The 19,062-nt window shown below is 42.0% G+C and overlaps 1 long non-coding RNA gene across 1 annotated transcript in view; it reads left to right on the forward strand.

Annotated features, from left to right (window-relative positions):
• LOC121016748 (uncharacterized) overlaps positions 1–19,062 on the forward strand; it is a 63,252-nt gene that overhangs the window by 20,268 nt on the left and 23,922 nt on the right. The window lies entirely within an intron of this gene.

Genomic DNA, 19,062 nt, shown 5'->3' on the forward strand with positions numbered 1-19,062 from the left:
AACCATAAATCCTCATCACATTCAAAGCCTAACCACTGTATACCATTAGCTCACTTCAGTTCTTAATCTTCTTCTGGGTACCTTTCCTGCTGTATCCTTCTTCCCCTCGGAGGAGCCACATTTGTTATTACAGTTCAAATACCTTGAGATATCCTGTCGGAGAGCTGTATAACATCTCTCCAAGCATGTCAGTACGAGTGTGTACTTAATAGGAATAGCTACTCCGTTCCCATTAGAACAAGGTAAAAAAATGTTGGGGATTATATTTTCACCAATTTTATCCTAGGTGCCTGTAGATAACACAGATCGAAAGAATATTTAAATTCTGTTTTGCTAAGACAGGCTACTTCTGTTATATCGTGGAGCAGGTAGGAGGTTATGGTTGCCTCTAGACAATTTGCCAGACAAGAAAAATGGCTTCGCGGGCCATCTGACAGCTTTATTCTTGTGGCTCTGGCAGAAAAATAGGCAAAAAAGATTGCAGAGGCGGCTGAGTGGAATATAACACAAAAGTTCAGAAAAATATTAACCGGTTGTAAAATGAGTGGGAGGATGTAGTAAAGGAACTGGCATTTCAGTTATATAAAATCACTTATTACAACATTTTTATAGCCAAATTATGCTCCCTTTCTGTGCAGTATCTTTGGGTCTGTTGCCCGGAATAGGCGGTAAAGAATCCATCCACGAGGCCCGGAATGTTTGTATGGAAGGAGAGAGAAGCAGCAGCCATGAATCACTTTATGGCTGCATCATGCTCCCGATCCCAATGAAGACCCCATGGCAGTTTGGGTCTGATTTATATTAGGCCCTGTGCTTTCACAGATATGTTCTGGCCCCATTTACTTACAGGCACAATCACTCCTGTGCCTGCTAATGGACCTGTGTAATTAGTGTGGAATGCTCGGATACGTGTATCGAGACCAGCCCATTCGGGGCCCTCAAACTGCAAAGACAACAGTGAATGCTGCCATTTTTCTGTTCCTTGAAGCAGGGAAGTGACCAACGAAACATTTTCTTAGATGACGACACACACACTAGAGTCACCAAACTGGCTCTTTGATTGTAGGAGAGAAATGGCGGCCTCAATTTTCCGTAAGGGGTTATAAGGACGTGGTCAGTCCATTAAGAAAGTTCTTCTTTAGCATAAAAATTGAAGGACACAGACCACCAATCCCTTGCAATGATGCATCCTCTAGTTGTAAAAAATATTAATATATATTCATTCAAAGACAAAAATCAGTAGTAATACTGGGGAAAACACTGGGTGAAGCAGTTAAATAGTTTTTCCTACTGTGGGACGTCCCAGTGCCTCTCACATCCTAACGGAAATTTCAGATGTCCACAAGAGGAATATTTGCATTTCTGATATGTGGTTCACCATGGGACTCTATACTTTATGAAACTTTCATGTGGTCAGTATTCCTTAGAGTACTCTAAGATAACCAATGCCCTTCTTTCTCTGGAACCCTGTTATATAAGCAGAAATGATGTTTCTTTTAAGTGGCAAATTTAAATTCGGTAAAACCTTGGTTTGTGAGCATAATTCATTCCAGAAACATGCTTGTAACCAAAGCACTTGTATATCAATGTGAATTTCTCCATAAGAAATAATGGAAACTCAGATGATTCATTCCACAACCCCAAAATATTCATATAAAAATGATTACAATACTGTAATATAATACAAAATTACAAAGAAAATACAAAATATAAAGAAAAATAAGTTAACCTACACTTACCTTTGAAAATCTTTGTGGCTGGTGTGAAGGAGACAAAAGAGAGGAGAGTTATTGTGTAGGACGACTTACACAATCACTAACAGAATCACTGCTCTCTATTGGCTCAGTGGAATCTTTGTCTTTCCATGCAACTTTAACAAGGAACCTATCCAATGACCTAGAATGAAGCAAAGCATTCCTATTCTATTCCATGTAAGCTTACTCTTACATGGAAAAGCAAAGGACTGTCCACAGGTGTTTTAAGTGACAAAAAAATACACTAATGCTAGTTGTGGGCACCTTCCAACGTTCTGAAAAATCACTGATTTCTGCCAAACACCACGGCTAAAGACTGAGCATCTGAGCATGGGATACAATCACCCACAATCCCTCAGTGACGGAGAGAGAGAGAGAGAGAGAGAGAGAGAGAGAGAGAGAGAGAGAAGAACCATTGGTTCAGTTGTGATCATGTGACATTCAGCATCACGGACTACTCATATTGCAAGACACCGCTCATTTATCAAGTTAAAATGTATTAAAGTGTTTGCTCATCTTGCAGAAAGTCACAGACCGAGTTACTTGCAATCCAAGGTTTTACTGTGCTTGGTTTTTCAAAAAGTTTTTAGGACACCCCATTCTATTGAATAGTGATCAAATGTCTTTTTTTTTTCTTTTATTTTTGGCGTTCATATTCCTAGTTGGTGTGGCCCCAGCTTATTTTCTCCCATTATGACCTGTTACTTAACCTGCCTTCCCCCTTACGCTAGGTCTAATTTATTTCTTGCTGCTCTGTGTATACTCTTTGTATCTCTCATCTCTATATCCTTGAACATAATGCTTCCTCTTTCTGAAGCAACCTTTCTCCCTACTTCTACTTATTTGGAACTTAACCGTTTTTCTGGATCATTTTTCCTGTGTTAGTGTTTTTGTTGCATTCAATGTGGACCTCTGCTCAAGCTTACATCGACCCTCCCGTGTTCTAGTTGTTTGCTGATGTCTGTGAGTTCTTAAATCTGAGTTCCTTTAAAGCAAGCACTGCGTCTTGATCATCTTTGAGTACATAGCCTGTTAGATTATCAGAAAAATAGAATCTAGGTCAGGGTAAATTGGGATAGGTGGTCCCTGGGCCCCATTTCTACTTGACTCTCCCTTGAGCGTTCCTCAGTGGTTTTGAAATGGCCAGAGGCCTGAGCCTTACCCTTTTATCAGAACACACCTGCAGTTACTTTGCATCATTCCAGAAAGCACTATCATACACATTTAGGAGTAAATATGAGCTCTGGAGTCAAGCTGTCTGAGTTCCCAACACTAAGGTCCCAACACTAAGTAAGTGTAAGTTTGGGCAGATTAACCTTTGTGGCCTCAGTTCACTTAGCTGTAAAGTGATGTAACGCCTATTGCACATGGGTTTTCGGAGGGTGTTTGTTTGTTTAGAATCAAAGGGAATGATGCACATGAAATACCTGGCACAATGCCTGGCATGTTGTAAGTACTCAAAAATGCTTTTGTTTTAGAATAGAAAGGAAGGGCCAGTTTAAAGCCCAGGGAGCTCCTGTGTGGCGTGTTCAGCATCCCCACTGTCCTCGCCTGTCAGACGGATGTGTTCATCATCTATTGTTGCCTAAAAGAGTATCACAAACTTAGCCACTTCAGGCAACACACATTTATGATCTCACAGTTTCCAGGGGTCCGGAGGCTGGCCACAGCTTAGCTGGGTCCCCTGCAAGGCTGCAGTCAAGAAGTCAGCCTTGCTGGGGGCTCATCTGGCAGCTCGATCGGGGAGAGTACCCTCCCCAAGCTCCCTCAGGTTGTTGGCCGAGTTTGTTTCCTGTGGTTGTGGGACTTGGGGCGGCTCACTCCTTCACAGCCAACAGTGGAGAGACTCCATCAAGACGGCAGTATGGTGTGATCAGCACATCCCATCCCATTGCCATATAACATTGGTCAGAAACAAGTCAACGGTCCCACCCACACTCGAGGGGAAGGGATCACACAAAGGCATGAATGCGGGGGCCATCTTAGTGCCTGTCCTCCATGAGGGTGATGATACTAATAGTAATGATCTCATTGGTTGTTGACAGGATTAAACAAATTAACATATATAAAGCTTTGGGAATAGTGCCTGACACGTAGTCAGTGCTCAGTAAGGGCACTCTGTTTATAACTGGGCCTGTGAGTGGAGGACGTGAGCCATGTCCCCCAACCATATAAATGAATGAGGCTACATTCAGGATTCATAACTGGGTAGATTCTCCCAGTCAGGCTTTCTGCAGGGCTGATTTCCCCAGCGGTTTTAGATTAGTGGCTGTGAACTCTGCCGTGGGTGGTATTGAATGTCAACTGTAGGTGGGTGTGACTTGCCTTAGTCATGTGTAACTAATTTAGAGTACACCATGTATTCAGGCAAGTGTCTATAATTGCCATTTTTGCGAATGGTGAGAACGACTTGTTTGCCATCTTCCCTTACAACTAAAAGAAATGTGAGCTAGGAATCAAGTAGCGGGCTTGAATGAAATGGCTTCTAGGTGTTCGGCACAACAGGTTGGCTTGTAGGCAAAGTTCAGACAGTCATAGAGCTAGGAATCAGCTCAGAAATACTGTGGCCAGGCACAGGCTCCCTGGAAAACAGAGGATGCAAAAAATGCAATTCCCTCACTCAACCTCTGCCTGTTCTGTGCCAGGATTTGTACCCGACGTTCAGGGGACAAAGGAAAAGAAACTTCGACAAAAATCATGCTTGTGGAATTTTTAACGTCTGGCCCCCGATGTCTTCGCTCTTCACGTTAAGGGGGAGGGGGAAATTTATGTCTCCTGTCCTTGAATCTGAGCTCTGCGACTATTCAACAGTAGAACGTAGCAGAAATGATGCTGCTCCAGCTTCTAGTCTCAAACCTTAAGAAATTTGCAACATCTACTCTGTGTCTCTGGGGAGGTTAACTCTTGAAACCCAGTCACCATGCCGCCATCGAGAGGCCCCGTGCAGATGGGATGGCAGCCAGCGTCACCTGCCAGCTATGTGAGTGACCCATCTCAGAAGTGTATCCTCCCATGCCAGTAGAGCTGTCACCATGGGGAGCAGAGATGAACTGCCCTCGTCAACTCCCGTCCAATATGCAGATTCATGCCCAAAACAGTTTTGTTTTAAGCTACCACAATTTTGGGGTGGTTTGTTATTCAGGAAGAACAGTCTGGGAGAGGAGACAGACGCTAATCAAAGACTCACACTGGCAATTATATATCTGCGAGCTATGTCCACTGCTCTGCAGAGTAAGGAAGAACATGGTTGTATGAGGCCACTGAACAAGGAGACTCCGACTTAGGTTATGCAGCCAGCGGGGGCTTCCCTGAAGAAGAAAGGCTTGAGCTGAGACCAAAAGAAGTTGACTTGGTAAAGGAGGGGCAAGACACAGATGTGCAGAGGCTGCTGGTGTGCAAGAACAGGAGGCCTTTGAAGACGCATAAGTGGGAGACAGTTGGAGTGATATGAGGAGTACGCAGGTGGGCAGCGTTCACCTTTAGAGTGTGCCCGTGTCCATGCGGGACACCATCCTGAGTCCTCCTCAGAGAATCACAAGAGATTGGGGGGCGCGCACACATATGGTCAATGAGTGGGAGTCAAAGGATTAAAGCTTTACGGAGGATTTGGTGTGACCCGCCCATCTTACCTGCAAATGCAGCCTATGGTGAGGGACTGAGCTGCTGGCACAGAGTGGGGGTTTAGATCCCTAGGGAATTAATTGCTTCCTGGCAGAAGAAAGTTTGAGAGACTTTTTCTTAAGAATTTTAACTCCTTTTCCAAACTGCATTTCTCAGCTGACCCAATTCAGTAGCAATGTCTCCAGGAGTTTTTAATAGATTCACAGGGGCTACACAGACTGCTGTCTATTTTTACATCTTTACAGCGAAGACGCTATTCCCTATAGCGAAGCATGCTTGCTGGGATTTTGGCCTGCTTTCTGTCTTCTGGTCTCTGTGTAGATGGGGAAACATAGAGCAGAAGCTGTTGTGTGCATTTCGTTCACGTGTATGAGGGTAGCTGCTCCCATCCTCTTCCAGACTCCCAACTTTTTCAAGTTGTTCCTTATTTTTCAGGCAGCCTCTTCTGCCCTAAACCCTTGGATTCACTCCTTCCTTCTTGCCACACCTCCTCATGTCCATGTCACTTCCAGCCTCAGTCTTGGCTTCATGTCAGCAACCATGTCAGCCCTTATTTTCAGCCCTTCATGTCAGCCTTATTTATTTATTTTTTTTTTTTTGGATTACGTATCATGTATTAGGTACTAGGCACTGGGGATTTCGGAATGAAGTTGACCGTAATCTGACCAGAACAGTGGTTCTCAACCATAGCAGCATGTTAGAATCACTAGAGGAGTAGAGGATGTAGCAATGGAAGCTTTACGATATGATAGTGCCTTGGATCCCTTCCCAGAGTTTCTGATTTTTTGCCTTTTCACTGTTGGGGTGAGATGTTACAAATAAGCCAGAGAAGTAAACTAGGATGATCCATGTGGTCAATGATCAAACTCAAAAACATCAGTATGAACTCACGTTAGAGTTAGTATAGATACAGATGGTTACATGTAGAAATATTTAGAGAAATATATATATATATACACACATATATATTTTATACATATATATATGGTTCTGTATGGATTAGTATATTCACGTATATCTTCTTGCTGAGTGAGCTGAAAGGACCTATAAGCAATGATCCTGCAGTAGCATGGAGTACAACAGAGCCCAGATCTTGGTTTCTAATACCATTCTCCAATAAAAAAAAAAAAAAAACAGAAATTCTTATAGAAACGGCCGACTTTAGGACTGAGGCAGGAAATATATACAAGATGATCCTGGAGGACCTTGTAGTGTGAGAAAGTAAGGAAGTACACACAAAAATGAAACACACAATAGTGCCCACAATAATGATGATATGTCAGACTGGCGTTGATAGAGCTTCCTGGGGCCAAAGCTACAAAAATGTAAGCAAGAAGAAAAATAAATGGAAATGCCAACTGGTGCGGCCTCTCTGGAAAACAGTATGGAGGTTCCTCAGAAAACTAAAAATAGAACTATCCTATGACCGAGCAATTGCATTACTAGGCATTTATCCACGGGATACAGGTGTGCTGTTTCGAAGGGACACATGCACCCCCATGTTAAGAGCAGCACTATCAACAACAGCCAAAATATGGAAAGAGCCCAAATGTCCATCAATGGATGAATGGATAAAGAAGATGTGGTAGATATATACAATAGATTATTACTCGGGAATCAAAAGGAATGAAATCTTGCCATTTGCAATTACGTGGATGGAACTATAGGGTATTATGCTAAGCGAAATTAGTCAGTCAGAGAAAGACAAATATCATATGACTTCACTCATATGAGGACTTTAAGAGACAAAACAGATGAACATAAAGGAAGGGAAACAAAAATAATATAAAAACAGGGAGGGGGACAAAACAGAAGAGAGTCATAAATATGGAGAACAAACTGAGGGTTACTGGAGGGGTTGTGGGAGGGGACATGGGCTAAATGGGTAAGGGGTATTAAGGAATCTACTCCTGAAATCATTGTTGCACTATATGCTAACCGATTTGGAGGTAAATTTAAAAAAATTAAAAGAAAAGAAAAATCAAGAAGTTGTATGATAACCCCAAATATAAAATAAATATCCATGAGTCCATATTGGCACACAGAAATGATTGGATAAACAAATAAATGGGGCAAAGAGAGAAAAGAGAGAGCTCTCCCATGCAGAGGGATTCCAAATAATTCGTGTTATGTACTTTGCTGTCAAGGAGGTGAAGCGTAACTCCACACTCCTTAAATGCATGCTGTGCATGGTGATTTCTTTCCAAAGAGTGTTTACAGCATGGACGGGGGAGTAAAGTAACTTTACTATAAAGAAACCTCAGTACCTCAGCCGGCCAGGTAATCAAAGTTAACATCGACAGTAAGACTCATTGATGGTATGTGCGCTTGACATGACACGATGCAAAAAGCACTTTACCTCTGTGATCTTTCTTTTCAAAATAACTGCAACTCTAGACTCATCATGAGAAAAACGTTAGACAAATCCCAGTTGAGGATCATCATAGAAAATACCTCACCAGTACTCCTTTACACTGCCAAGGTCATCAAAAACAAGGGAAGTCTGAGCAACTTTCACAGTCCGAAGAAGCCTAAGGAGCCATGAAAAATAAATGTCATATAGTCTCCTGGGTGGGATCCTGGAACGGAAAAATGACAATAGTTTTAAAATAAAGGAATCTGAATAAAGCATGAGGTTTAGTTAATACTAATGTATTGGGATCACCTCATCTGATGTGACAAGTATACCATAATAACAAGATGTTGGGGCACCTAGGTGGCTTAGTTGAGCATCTGACTCTTGATTTCACCTCAGGTCATGATCCCAGAATCATGGATTCCAGCCCCACATCGAGTTTAAGATTCTCTCTCTCTCTCTCTCTTCCTCTGCTCCCCTGCCCTCAAATAAACACATAAATAAAATAACATGATGTTATTGGAGAAACTGGGTGTGAAATATATGGGAAATCTCTGTACTTTGCTCAGTTTTTCTGAAAATCGAAAGTCTTCTAAGATAAAAAGTTTATTTAAAAAACAAAAGTCATTTTCATGATATTTTGGTCACTTCCATATTGCTGTCTTCAAGCCAACTAACTAGACGATAAGTTCTTTGCTGATGAGGAAACTTCTTTCCTTTTATAGTGTTTTATTATGTACTAGAAGATCCCACACACAATAGGTAGGCAACTATGTTTGTTAAATTTATTGCAATGACCCGATACTCTGTAGTTCTTAAGTAACACACATTTCTTTTGTAAAACTGAGAAGGATTTAGTTAAGGCAAAAAAGAAGGGTATTTAGACATGGTTACATGACATCTAAGAAGATCACTGTTAATGTTTTGGTATTCTTCTAGATATTTTTTTTTATTCTCCACTCTAATTGGGAATTATGCGCTACCTACTATTTTGAAAATGATTTTCACTTCTGGTCTCTTATGAACTTTTTTCCATCCCATAAATAATCTTCTTAAAGCATAAAATGAGCGTTTTTAATGGCTGGATACTGATGAATTGGGAAGTTTGCTCAAAGAGCACAGGGAAGGAAGGAAAGAGGTGGATGAAGGATAGGGAAGAAAAGGAGCAGTTGTGGGTGATGGCAGTGGCTTGGCAATGGGTGTCAGGAGTGCTTGACATGCTGGTGTGGTGAGAGTTGGGCAGGCGGAGGGAAAACTAGTCCTCCTTGCTCCTCTAAGTCTACTTTTCTGTAGACAGAGGGCCTAGAGAGGTAATTTCAGTGTTTCTCCTTTTCTACTGCAAAGGAGGAAGAAAGACATTCGCCAGCAAGTTGAGTAGCATCCTTAATGCCATATCATTATGCCATATCATTTCTTCGTCTCATTAGAGGCATATTCCAAAGCTTAAAAGTTAGTTAGGAGACATCGAACCCCTCTGTTGTGTCTTTGTAGAGCTTCAACTTTTTCAGCGCAAAGCCGCTTTCTGGACCATTTGTACAACATAGAATGTTTCCAGGAAAGAACCGACTGAGAGGACACTGGTTTCCCCTCTTATCCTCAATGTATATAAAAACACAGAGTACCCAGAAAGATCTGGGAATTGATCCCATGTTTCCGTCCTCCATCAATTTCCTACTGCCCCTGAGATCTAGTTCCACAGTGCCCAAGCGGCTTCCTTCTTATAGAGCAAGGCTGTACTTGAGATATACTGAGTCATGTTGCCTACATTTTTAGTTAGGACAATGCTTATATCTCTTCCTTACCCAATTATCTGGAAGCAGAAAAAGCACCAAATTCTGTGATATCCATTTCTCTTTTGGACACTTGGATGCAAAGTTGAAGGGAAACTTTATCTGAGTGGGTTGCTGTGAGTGGAGACTTATTTTTGGCTGCATAATGAAGACATTTAGAAAACAATGAGTGTTTACATGAGGAGTGACGGAGGCAGTCACGAAAGTGTGGGACCAGTGTGGATTTGGGGTTTTGAATAGCATGTGGGTGACTCCTGACATTTGAGAACTTTTATTTGGGTGGATTACAGATGTAGGAATTAAATGTGTAGGCATTTAATTGCCCATTTAGTAATACTAAATCAACATCGGATTCAGCTTGGTGAGGAAAAAGGTCCATGCGTTGATTAATCTTTTTAAGAAAGATCCTGTAGGGTCACATTGATAAGTATCTCTGGGTATTAGGGAATGTACATGGCCACTAAAAATCCAACTTTTCTGAAATACTAGGTCTTCAAAATTATGAAGATTTTGGCTTGGGTTTTGGTTTTTATTTTGGGAGGGGGGGTGTTTTGATTTGGTTAGGTTTGGTATTTGGCTTTAGGGGAAGTTTCAAATCATATGAGTCCATTTAAATTCCATCCCAGGAAAGTTAGTGAGAGAAATAATTTAAGGCCCTTCTTAAAACTTGTCTTAACTATGAGAGATTGGATGTCCCTGGGACATGCACTGGGAAAGAGGAATGAGAGGTTTGTGTTCAAATACCTGCTTTGTCACTACCTTGCTATGCAGTGACAGCAAAATACAGAATCCTAGGCAATTGTATGTCCCTATTGCTAAGTGCTGCTGATATGGGATCAGAAAGTTGAGGTCCAGATGCTTGTTCATCACTTCGTAGCTATGTAACCCCAAGCAAGTCAGAGAACCTTTCTGAACTTCAGTTTCCTGTTCTATAAAATGAGAATACTGATAGCAAATACCAGCCTTACAACCTCTACCATATTGTCATCAGAATGAAATGAAAATGTAAAAGCCTAGCTACTATTAATAACAGTATGAAATGCTGGCACAAGGCCCAAAATGGTCTTGCCATGTGGTTCTAGTTCTGAATGAGGACGTTTTAAGACCTTGAAGTATATCCTTGTAATAATGAGTTGCTTTTGTTATTGTTGCTCACACAACCCTACACCAACTCTGTCTTTAGAGCAAAAGGAAGAGCTTTGTCTGTCAGCATTTGCTCATGTTGGAGGTGGTAATCCAGAGGACATGTTGACCTGTGAGCTGAATCCATGCAAAGTCTCCTCAACCCCTCCCCTGTCATTGGAATGTACATTCTGCCAATGTGCCCACAGTGAAAACTGTTCCAAGGACATAGTCTTGAGAGAGTAAGGTGTTGAAACCATCTGGACCAAACCCAGTTAAGGCCTCTTTGTAAACTTCTAAGATTTGACCGGTGGGTGTGGAGATCAATTTGTCTTGCAGCCACCCAAGACAAGTCTTGTAAGTAAGTTTCCTTGCTTATTAAAACTGCCACCCACCAATCTGGAGTGATCTGTCTTCTGTCTTTAGTCTCTTCTGACCCTGCATGTAATGGGGCCAGTTTATGAACCAACTCCCCACCAGAGTACCAGGAAATTGTTCAAAAGGGGAAAGGGTTTCCAGCGAAGGAGACTTGGTTGATCCAGGAACTGTGTTTAAGCTGATGTGGTCACATCAACCAGCTCTTGAATTCCAAAGTGGTACAGTGAATGATGCCACGGCCAGTTTTCCAGTTGTCCTAAGGGCTAGGGAAGGGAATCTTCCTCATAATTCTCTCTATGGATAACTGTGAGGTCCTTACCGTGAAGGCAGCACCGACTGGGCCAGACCCCAATGCCTTGACATGAAGAATTCTCATAACCAGGGATCCCAGGACACTGGTTCTAGGAAGTCCCTTGTGTTCAATTGTCACTTAAATCTTTTTAATTTATACACTCTTGCCTTATATCTTCCTCTGCTAATGTGCAAGCTCCTTGAGGACAAGCTTGTGGCTTGTTCATTAGCAAGAAAGCATGTGGCAAATGAGGATGAAATACTTGATTTGGAGCTAGAAAAACCAAGTTCAAATGTCATCTCCAGAATTCGTTAGTTGTATGTGATAAGGCAGGAAGCTTGCAAACCCTCTTTGAGCCTCATTCCTCACTTTTGTATAATGGGAGTTATAGTCTCCAACAAAATGGTTTTGTTTAAATCTACTTAGTATTGATGCTGTGTGCTAGGATGTATACGTTTGCTGCTTTGTATTTGTTCCTGAAGCCTCACAACTCAATGAGACGTAATATTATTATATCCATTTTGCAGAGACAATCGTTTGCCATCTTACAGAAACATTAAAATACCCTGAGACTCAGTTGTTGGTTGTTCTCCAATCTTTTCTATTTTGACTTATTTGTCGAGGATGTCATCTGTCCTCATGACTTCATATACCATCTAGATCCCAAGGACTTCTAACTTAATAGATTGGGCCAAGGATACTCCCCTGAACTTCATACCTGTATACCCAACCATCCACTCGGTATCTAATAGGCATCTACACATGACCTAAGCCAAGTTCTTGATATTCCTCCTAAACGTGCTCCTTTTCTAGTTACTCCTTGGTAATTATTAACTCTATTCTTTCAATAGCTAAGAGCAAAAAACCTTGGAGTCATCCTTGGATGACCTCTTAGTCTGAGCTCCCACATTCAATCCACAAAACAGTAATTTCAGCTCTACCTATGGACCCTCTCTTTTGGGCTTCTATTGCTACCCACTAGTCCAAGGCATCATGTCCCACCTGGATTATTGCAAGAGCCTCCTGACCATTCTCCCCACCTATGACCTGGCCCCCAGGATAGTCTTTACTCAACACAGGAACCAGGGAAATGCCATTGGATGGTTAGGGTAGATGATTGTCCCCTCTGTTCTACACTCCTTGATGGCTGCCCATCTTTTCAGAGGGAAATCCAAGTCCTCACGTGGCCTGTGAGGAGTGACATGATCTTCTGCCTCCTCATGGTGGCCTCTCTGACCTCATCTCCTACCAACCTTACCCTCCTTGATGCTTCTCTAGCCCCCTCACAGCCTGGCTGATTGTCCAACACACCAGCGCATTTTCTTCTCAGAATCCCTGTGCTTACCGCCCCCTCTGGCTAGAATTTTCTGCTCTCATGTATCCACATGGCTTCTTCCCTCACTTCCTTCAGGCTTGCCTCAAACATTCTCAGTGAGGCCTCTCCTGCTCCCACTTGCTAGAAAACCAACCACAAAACACTCTATTGTATCACTTCCAAACGCCTTCCCTGGTTTATCCTTCTCCTTAGCACACAGAATTGACTAAAACATTACATATTTCTTTTGTCTATAGTCTGTCTTTCCCGCCAGAATGAGAATGCAGCAAGGGAAAACATGTCCTCTTGGTTCATGGCTGTGTCCCCCGTGTCCAGAGCAGGCCCTGACACATAGTGGGTGCCCAATACATATTTCTGGAATCAATGAATAAAGAAACCAAACCTCAGAGAGATTAAGAAATTGCCCATGCTCCAGAAGGTTGAAACAGGCGATAGTAATTGCAGTCTGAGACGTAAGGTCTCTCTGAGATGAGGACACTCGGGATTCAGGCCCTTCTGACTTTGGTCCGTGGATTTCTGATAGCCGCTGAAGTGCTGTTCTTGCCAAAGAGTGTGTTTAGAACTCTCTGCTGGGGTGCCCCAGTGAGTTAAGACCTGCCGGGGTGCCTGGCACATAATAAGCTGACACTGCTAACTCCTGGGGTTCTGTGTATAACCCAAATTCATAGCCCTTGACATGGCCTGTCAGCTTCCACTGCCTTCTGTTCTAAATCTGTATGATCTTAGCATAATTAGCCCAGTTTTTGTCATTCCACAACTGCTAAGTATGCAGTGGCTGTGGCGTGTTACGGCTCCTCTTGGAAGCAGATGACATATCATGAAATATTTATTAAAAAAACAAGTGCAGGCTTTCTTAATTATTACCACTGACTGCTTTCCTCTCAAAGTCCAGGAGAGTCGAGTCAGTACGGCAGAACTGCTTGAATATGATAATTTCCTTTTGATCTTTAATTTCCCTCCTCTACGTTTGGGCACATTTTATGGTTTCTTTGAAAAGCTCCACTCAGCCTCACTGGTGGCTTGTTTATTGTCCCCAGTCTGCAATGTCTTTTGTTTCATCATTTACATTTCTTGGGCTGTTTCAGATGAATAAATATTGCCCCAACTGCTCTAGCTTAATAAAACTATTATTGCTCATTAACTCTCTGTGCTAGAATTAGCTGGAAAATATGCACTGGGGTTGTTTCCTGCTTTTGTGTATTAATATTTAAAAAAAAAATCATTTCATTCTCTGGGACCTCTGAAGTTTATTCTTGCCAGTGGAGAGATCTTTGGACACAAATTAGTGACTCCAGGTCATTGGTCCAGGGGATATGGGGGTTTTTTGGTGTTTGTTTGTTTGTTTTTTAATTTTTTTTTTTAACGTTTATTTATTTTTGAGACAGAGACAGAGCATGAACGGGGGAGGGTCAGAGAGAGAGGGAGACACAGAATCGGAAGCAGGCTCCAGGCTCTGAGCCATCAGCCCAGAGCCCGACGCGGAGCTCGAACTCACGGACCGTGAGATTGTGACCTGAGCCGAAGTCGGACGCTCAACCGACTGAGCCACCCAGGCGCCCCGGTGTTTGTTTGTTTTTAAGGAATCACCTGTTGTTGGCTGGACAAGGAGAAGGAGAAGGTGAACCATGTGTTTCAGTTTCTCATAGGCTTCCTGGAGTTCATAGGAGAAAAATGAGTCATTAAAGCCGTCTTCTCTTCCTGGTCCTGGACAGCCCCACAACTTCTCCCTATTTCTCTCCTTTTTCTCTTGCCCCCCCAAGTCCCTTCTCAGGTGAATACCAGAAGCTTATTTAATGCCTCTTCACATGTGACTAAACCCAGGGTCGGCCCGTCTTCACAAAATGAAACTGGAGGATAAAAAGCCTGTTCTGAGTGAGGATCATAAGATCAGTAACATTAAGACAAGAGCACACCATCTCTTGGGATTTTTTTTTTTTTTTTTTTTACATTTTTCAGCTGTCCTAAGCCTGATTTTTATGAAGCCTGATTTTATGAAGTTGGAATAGAGAGACACTTTTGCCCTATGTTCTCAAAATATTCATTTACTCTTATACTCTCCAGTGAAGCAAGTGGAAGCTAGTGTTCTACTTCTCATTTCATAAATAAGAAAGCTGATGAATGAGATACTAAGATCTAAAATATTCAAACGGAAACTGCAGGTAATTAGAGGGGATCTTTAATACATACAAAATAATATATATATAATACAATGAGACATAAAATACAATCACAAAATGATATGGAGAATAATCTATCCAACTCAAGAACCGGAATAGTACTAATTCCATTAAATCCATACATAGATAGCCCCAGAGCTATTATCCTAAATTGTTTGTTTCTTATTCCTCTACGTTTTACAAAATGATATTATTACATTTTCCTCCATTTCTAAACAATTTACTATTTCATTAGGGTTATTTTTTTTTAACATTTATTTTATTTTTGAGACAGAGAGTGACAGAGCATGAACAGGGGAGGGTCAGAGAGGGAGTGAGACACAGAATCTGAAACAGGCTCCAGGCTCTGAGGTGTTAGCACAGAGCCCGACGCGGTGCTCGAACCCACGAACCGTGAGATCATGACCTGAGCCGAAGTCGGCCGCTTAACCGACTGAGCCACCCAGGCACCCCTCATTGTGGTTATTTTTAAGCCCTATAAAACGGTAACGTACCGCAAGTAGTTTTGTGGCTTACTTTTTTCCACTAATACAGTACAACCCCATCATAACCAATACATGCGGTCCAGAAAATTCAAGCACATGAAATATGGGATCACATTGCTTTTAGATTAATGAAATTTAAACCTGAAATTGAAGCCTGAAAAGCTAGTGGGCTGGAAATCTCAAAGTCCAGATGCACAGTTCACACCCATCCTGGTCCTGACTGCTCCTGGGAGCATTCGCCTGCTCCTACTGAATATCAGTGGGGACAATTATGTAATCTTTGTCACCATTTGGAGAAGAGCCACCAAAGGGAGCCAGCTGACCCTCACTGGGCAGTGACTAGAATTTTTTTAGGTCGCTGAGATTGGAGTTGTTTCTTTAAAGTGGCTGGTTGTATGGGGCGCCTGGGTGACGCAGTCGGTTAAGCGTCCGACTTCAGCCAGGTCACGATCTCGCGGTCCGTGAGTTCGAGCCCCGCGTCAGGCTCTGGGCTGATGGCTCGGAGCCTGGAGCCTGTTTCCGATTCTGTGTCTCCCTCTCTCTCTGCCCCTCCCCCGTTCATGCTCTGTCTCTCTCTGTCCCAAAAATAAAGTAAAATAAAATAAAAAAAAACGTTGAAAAAAAAAATAAAAAAAAAAATAAAGTGGCTGGTTGTAACTTTTCTGGTCAATTTAACCCCTTTCCATTCCAAATGCCTTTTTTCAGATTTGTGCCGTCTCTTTCTCTTGATCAGCCTTAGGAGAGCTTTGTTGACTAGTGTTTTCAAATAAATGACTTTGGCTTAATGGATTATCTAATTGAGCGTTGTGTTTTTATTTCACTTAAAGAATTATTTTTCTTACACTTCCATTGAGTCTGTGTGATTATTCTTTTTCTAATTACTTTAACATGTTGCTTAGCCTGTTAATTTTCAGCCTGTCTTCTTTTCTTATATAATCATCCAGAGCTGCACATTTTCTTTAAATACTAGTTTTGATCCGTGCCACAATTCTTGATGTATAGTTGTATCAGTCAGGATAGCCTAGATATGCTTCAGTAATGAACAGCTCCAAATTCTCTTTTAGTTACAACAACAAAGATTGTTTCTAACAAGTTCCCAGTTGATGCCGATGATGCTGGTTCATGGCCCACACTTTGAGCAACACTGCTTTAAATTCATACTTTCCTTCTTACTCAGTGGTACTTAAGCTAGTAACGGCTATGAAATAGGCTATGCCCCTTAAAAGATGAAATAGGTAAGTATCCTCTAACCCTGAAGTCACTTAATCCTTTTTATTATCGCTTCGAACATCCTCTGGGGACTTATCTTGATGGTGTTAATGTTCCTTTCCAGGTAGGGAAATTAAGGGGCAGGAAAAGATTTCCTCTTAAGGCAAGTATTTAGCCCTCACATGATCTTCTGACCTCACATGATCTTCTTCAACTGTGTGGACCACACATGAAGGCAATTCAGAGATCTCAGGTAGTATATCATTCTGACATGCCCCCATCACTTTTCCAAGAACAAACTGAGTTGTTTTGTTTTGTTTTTGTTTTTGTTTGTATAGGCTAAATCTCCTAATACCTACCATGCCTACATCACAATTGAATTGGAGTTCCTTCCACATAAATCAACTTTGGGGCATTTTATAGCCCTACCCCACCAATGATTGGGCCAGAAGTGGGCACCTGACTCAAAGGCAACCTAGTGGGAAAGTTCCACGCAACAAGAATAATGAGGATTAACTGGGTTACACAGATTCTTATTCCCATGAGCCTGGGTGTATTATAGTTCTTGTTCTTCCCAAATACCAGGTTATAAGGCTTTTCATGTTCAAAATGTTGAAATGTCTGTTGTGGTAGGAGACAATTCAGAGGGCTTGTTTTCCAAACCTAGGCTCACTGGGACATAGCACTTGACTGTTCAAAACACAGTGGCATTCCAAGGATGAGAAGTGGGGATGGTCTGCCTCCTGGCAGAGATGAATGAATGTTTTTAAAATGCCTTCTGGGAGACAATAAAAAAGCAAATTTGTGGGTTTTATTCCTTTTTTTCACATTTTTTATAGACAAAGCATCTTATTACCTGTCTTGGGACTAAGTATATTCACCAGCCACCCTTGGTATGCCATTGTCAAAAGGACAGGCTTCCAGGGGCGCCTGGGTGGCTCAGTCGGTTAAGCGTCCCACTTTGGCTCAGGTCATGATCTCACGACTCATGAGTTCAAGCCCCGTGATGGGCTCTGTGCTGACAACGGAGAGCCCGGAGCCTGCTTCGGATTCTGTGTCTCCCTCTCTCTCTCTCTGCCCCTCCTCCACTTGCTCTCTCTCTCTCTCTCTCTCTCTCTCTCTCAAAAATAAACATTTTAAAAAAAGGGACATGCTTCCAGAGGTTGAGAGCAGACGTCATTGAACAAGAGCTACACTCCTCCTCCTTGGGATGAAAGGGAAGGGAGCAGCCCCTCCCATGTAGCTCCTAGGAGAAGCAGACCTGCAATAGTGGTGGCATTTGCATGCCTGGAGAGTGGGCACTATATGCTATGAACCTGGGACCTAAAATATTAAAGGAAGTGGATGCCTGAGCAGCTCTGAGTGAAATATAGGAACTTAGTCAATGAAAATCCTAGCTGCCTCCCAAAATGGACTATGAATATGAGAGGCTCTTTCCCAGGCTTACTGGGCTTCTATAGATTCCAGAGGTCATATTCATCCATCTCTCCAAAAGGACTAAGATTTTCCACCCATGTGCTCGTGGGACATGGGGGAAGGTGGTACTAGCTTTGTTTTGATTTTTAGGAAAACTGAGGAATGTGATGTTTCATGTATCTCCGTGTCAAGAAGCAAAGTCTTCGGTATTAAGCTGTCTTGCTTATTCCCACATTTATTCTTATAATAACTCGCATGTCTTCAGGAAGTCTGAGTAACTCTTTATTCCTTGCATATAAAAAGGGCCAAGCTGACTCAAAAACATTCCAAATGAATCTTCCCCAAGCAGCTGTTTGCTGTTTCGGATCAAAGGAGGGAAGTAAATGGCTTATTTGGAAAATCATGCATTTTCCCATAACTTGTCTGAACCTTCTGTACAGGATATTATATCCCTACTTCACTGATACATCCTTCGATGGTTGTCAGACCAGCCTGTGTTCCTCCAGAGAAACATCAATGCCTCCCTGACCTTAAAGTCACCATCAGATTATTGCAAGGCTCCCAGAATTCTTTATCAGTAGGCTTTCAGAAGCCCCTTTTTGCCCATACCTGGTGGTTGAATTTTTCTTTCAGCCCAGGAAGGAAGTCACAGACAGTGGATGTAATGATCTCTGGATGAGACAGGATTCATTGAGGGCTCTAATGAGAAAGATTTCAGTTCTTACTCCCATCATAAAATGCTCTTCTTCTTCCAGAGAATAAGGATTTGGCTGCAGCAAGTATTTCAATCCAGGCAGCCTCTTAGACAAGGCAGAGAAATAGTATATTTTCTGAACGCACTCATCTTCTTAGAGCACTTTTCTCTGATCCTTGGAGTAATAAGAGAATCCTCCTCCCCAATTCTGGCCTTAATTTTTAGGAAATTCTTCCTTTCCTGAAAGCTACACTAAAATTATCCTGGATTGACTTAAAACTGGGACAAATTTAAGATTAGGCATTAATGGTTGTTTATTTATTGATTGATGCGTAAAAATCAACCCAAAATCTAGTGACTTAATCAGCAATATTGAAGTAGATCTCCCCCAATTTCTGGTTCTTCAGATATTTGGAAAGGGATCTGATGTAC

Source organism: Herpailurus yagouaroundi, unplaced genomic scaffold (genome assembly GCF_014898765.1).
Source record: "Herpailurus yagouaroundi ecotype Mexico unplaced genomic scaffold, PumYag 213, whole genome shotgun sequence".
Classification (NCBI taxonomy): Eukaryota; Metazoa; Chordata; class Mammalia; order Carnivora; family Felidae; genus Herpailurus; species Herpailurus yagouaroundi.